We start from the raw sequence: 4,876 nt of genomic DNA on the forward strand, positions 1-4,876 counted from the left end.
CATATGAAGCAAAGAGAAAACCCAGGGAACTTACCTAGCTGGTCCATCTTTTTCTCTCCACCTTTCAGAATTTCTTCTGTTAGATTTATGTATAATGTCTAGGGGTTTTAGTTGTACTTAGTGTGAAGAATAGGGAAGAGTAGGTCAACTCTATCTTCCTGAAAATAGAAGTCTCTTTACTGATTTTTTTTTTTTAGTGCTATTGATTACTCAATATCCTCTGCTTTAGGCTGTATTTTTGGTTAATACATGTAGAATACCTAACATTTTGCCTGACACATATATTAAGTTCTTATTAAATTATTATGTAATCCACAAATATTTCTTGAGTATAATGTTTAACTTATCAAATGTTGAATTTGATGGTGAACAAAACAAAGCTTTGCCCTTGTGGAGCTTATATTTTAGCAGAGGGAGACATATTAAAACAAATAAATTAATAGTCAAGGTGATGATCATTTGTGTGGACAAATTTAAAGCAAATTAAGAGAATAAGAAGTATAATTAGCAGGGCAGAGAGAAAGGGATGCCTTTTGATACTGAGTAGGCCTCTCTAAGAAGGTATAACATGACCAGAATCTTGCAGATATGAAGGAGTAAGCCATATGGATATTCAGGTGAAGAGTAGAGACCCTTCCTTTCCTTTAGTGACATGACAGATTACTGACCTTGTTTCTAGGAGAAGAATGTCAACAGAATCTTTCACTAGTAAGGCTAAACTAGAAATCCAGGACAGTGCATTATTTCCAGGATGAATAGTTAGAAGATCTTGATCTTGATCTGGGTCTGGGTCTATCATTTATTAGTTTTACAACTTTTGACAATCCACTATGCTCTTTGTATCTCATTTGCCAAAAGTATTCTATCTGTCTCACATTGCTGTGAGTATATAGTGACTAGCACATGGTACATGAAAGCATTTTGCAAATATCATAAAGAGTTCTACAAATGGAAATTACCACAATGAGATATCACCTCACACTTGGCAGAATGGCTATCATCTATAAATCAAAGAACAACAAGTGCTGGCAAAGATTTGGAGAAAAGGGAACTCTCATACACTGTTGGTGGGATTGCAAATTGGTACAGCCACTGTAGAAAACAGTCTGAAGGTTCTTCAAAAAATTAAAAATGGATATACCTTTTGTCTCAGCAATTGCATTTCTGGGTATTTAGCCAAAGAAAACCAAAACAATAATTCATAAAGATCTATGCATCCCTATGTTCATGGCAGCACTATTTATATTAGCCAAGATATGGAAGCAACCTAAATGCCCATCAACACACGTTTGGATAAAGAAGTTATGGTTCATATATACAATGGAATATCACTCAGCCATTAAAAAAATGAAATCCTACCATTTGCAATGGCATGGATGGACCTAGAGGTTATTAGGCTGAGTGAAATAAGTCAGACAGAGAAAGATAAATACCACATGATTTTACTTATATGTGGAATCTAAGGAACAAAAAGAACAAAATAATTGAAAACAGACTCACAAATATAGAGGACAATCTGGTGACGGCCAGAGGGGAGGGGGTTGTGGGGACTGGGAGAATGGGGGAAGGGTTAAAGAAGTACAAATTAATAGTTGATAGCTGGTCATGGGGATTGGGATCAGGGCATAGAGAATACAGTCAGCAGTAATATAATGGCTACATGTAGAGCCAGAGGAGAGAAAGAGTAATCAGGGAGATCATTTCATAAACTATATAAATGTCTAACCAACGTACCAAATACTTGAAACTGATAACAAAAAAAATTTTTTTAAATTTACAAATGAAAGATGTTAAATTGTATCATAATTACTGACAGTGCTGCCCAACTTGAACTCAAAGGCATTTAGGTTGGATTTGAGCAACTATTTAGCTCAACTTCTTTGTTTTATGAAGAACCTAAGGCCCAGAGAAGTTTGGCTGAATTTATAGGTGTGAACTTGGGGTTATATAATATATGTAATAACTTTGTGAAAGATTTGGTGATAATATAGAGCTAGGCTTTTCAGAATGTAGTCCTTAGGCTAGCAGCATCAGTATCACCTGGGAACTTGTTAGAAATGCAGATTCTTGGCCCTTAATTTAGACCTACTGAATTAGAAACTCTGGAGGTGGGACCCAACAATCCGTGTTTTAACAAGCCCTCCAGATGATTCTGATGCATGCTAAATTTGAGAACCATTCTTGTGGAGGTTCACATAATCCCTAGATTCATGAGGAATGATGTTGGATGTCTTAATACACAGAGTCAGCTCTCTGCAAAATTGTGAGTAAATGGCTTTTGTAGCTAAATTTTCTTACCTCCCGTTTTCCTTCTCTCAGGGTTGCCTCTCCTTCAAGCACTTGTCAAGATACATTTCATTAGATGCCTTTTTAGTTGATTAGCCAATAATTCTAGCTAGGGCATTAGTTGCAATTAGTATATTTTCAGTTTAATAAGAGATTAAATAAACAACATCATCCAGGATGCTGAGGATTCTGTCTTTAATAGTAGAATATTTAGATATAAGATAGATAAAAGGGGAGGTAATGTTTGGAGTAGAGGGATCTTAATATTTCTTCTTTTCTTGATATCTGCTTGGTTATTGGAACACTTATAAGTTGAGTTGAAGGAAAATATTCATGACATTTCAACTATCAGTATGTCAGTGGTTCCAGAATTCACTTTCAGTAACCATGGTCTTTAAGTCTTCAGAACATAGAGAAATAATGAAACTGGGCTTATTACAAATTCTTAGGGAATTTTATTAGTGTAATGATGCCTGGCTAGATACCAGAAACCCCAGGGCATGATCATTTCTTCCTAGTTCCCTATGTATACATTTTAAATAGGCTTATATATAAGTTAGAGAAAAAGTCCCTTGCTCTTTGTAACATTTCACATTCTTCTTCCAGTCTCAATTTCTTTCTATCACAGTAAGTCTTAGTGCTACTTATCAGGGAGGAATTAGACTTAAACTACCTCCATTGTTTCTAATTCTCAGTTGTTCTTAGAGACAGTCTCCTGCCTTCTTCTTGAATGCATCCCATTTGGGTTCTCATATTCAGCATCAATAGGTTAGAAACAGTTCCCAAATCTCAATGACCTCTCATACCAATTAAAGGAAAGGCAAAGAGTATTAAAAGTATTTCTAGATTATCATGCATGATTTTGTTGTAAGAGACAAGGAAATAAGTCTATAAATCACCTAATCTGTGAGGAAGAATATAAACTGGAATAGCTGTTACTCTAAATCCTTGCTGCTTTAATCAGGGACCCCAGAATAATTGATCCATATATAATTAAATCAACTCTCAGCTCTCTACATAAGCAATTATTTAAATAGTTAGGAGACAAAATAATAAAGCAATTGCCTGGTGCTTTTGAGGTTAATAGGTTAACTCTACAGAGTTTAATTAAAATTTGATAATAAATGCCTACTCTAGGCAGGATATTTCATTTTAGTCTTTATTATGGCCTACATGAAGTAGTCCTTATAATTATTTTCTATCTCCTTTAAATCCTCTTCTCATGAAGCAGAGTTCTTATTACTAATTAAGATTCTCATACTGAGGAATGAAATTCCCTGAAGGAACCTCCTCATTAGAAAGGTACATCTACCACTAAAATAAATTGGTATTCTGCTATCTTATTTTTTAAATGTCCACACAAAGAAGCCAAATTGTAAACTTTAAAAAGTATTAAGGAAAAAAAACCCTCTGGCAATGGCTATGATAAAATAGTCACTTTTTTTTTTTTTTTTTGCTATTAAGAAATAAATTCTCTCTTTGTTTCCACCTTAAAATATGAATGGTACTGAGAAAAATCAGGTTCCTTGGTCAGCAGAATTGTATGTGGAAATTAAAGGTTAATAGGAATAATTATCTAGAAGTTCTGTCCTTTTTTTGGTGAGGGAGGCATTTCAGAGGAAAAGGATTTCTCCCTGAAGGAAGTAAAATCTATAACCACAAAGTAACTGGGAGGTTTGAATGCTGCGAAACTGTTTAACTTCTTCAGTGCTCTCCCAGTCTTTTTTCTTTTTTTTTATACCAGTATGAGAACTCTCACTTTCACTCTGCATTCTTGTTCATTTCCATCACTGTCATCTCCAATTTGTCAATTTTAATAGCCTTCCTAACAGTCATTCCAGGCTCTGGTTTTTCCTATCCTACTTCATCCTCCATACCACTGCCAGAATTGTGTCAATTCCCCTCATGAAATCTGACTAGTTTGATGCATGTCCTAATTCCCCAGCACTGCATATGAAACTATATCCTTCACGGTCAGGTTTTAACTTCCATCTCTGGCCTCATCTGATGCCCTTTGCTCATGGCGCCTATGTTTAAACCACTTTGAAATCTCAGGCTCATTTTCTCTTCTTTGAATGAGCATCTCCTTTTCTCTTTTACTTAAACTATCTACTCATCTTTTAGGAGCTAGCTTATAGTATTCTTTGAGAAGCTTTTCTGGATTCCCCAGGTTAGCAGCTCACTCAATGTTATTGTCACACTTTGTTTTCATACTTCAATCAGAATATGTATGTTGTATTGTAATTTGTTTAAGTTGCTGTCTTTCCCACTTGTTTGAGCCTTTTAAAGGCAGGGATGATGTTATATCCTGGGTGTCCATGTCTGTACACACACATACTTGGTACTCATTAAAATTAGTTGACTGGAATTGAGGGTGCATTAACCATCTTCGCATCCTTTTGGAGCATTTTATTTAATTTGCCTTCTATTAAAGTTCATTCATTGCCCACATTTACTTGTGTCAGCACCTCTAACTGCACCAGTAAGAGCTTAACAAATGTTGAATAAATGAATTGGTTCTAATAGCACCATAGGACTTGTAATTAAGAGACACATGCATTTTTTAGATTGCAAGATTCTCTGCAGATTG

Source organism: Pteropus alecto, unplaced genomic scaffold (genome assembly GCF_000325575.1).
Source record: "Pteropus alecto unplaced genomic scaffold, ASM32557v1 scaffold398, whole genome shotgun sequence".
NCBI classification, from domain to species: Eukaryota; Metazoa; Chordata; class Mammalia; order Chiroptera; family Pteropodidae; genus Pteropus; species Pteropus alecto.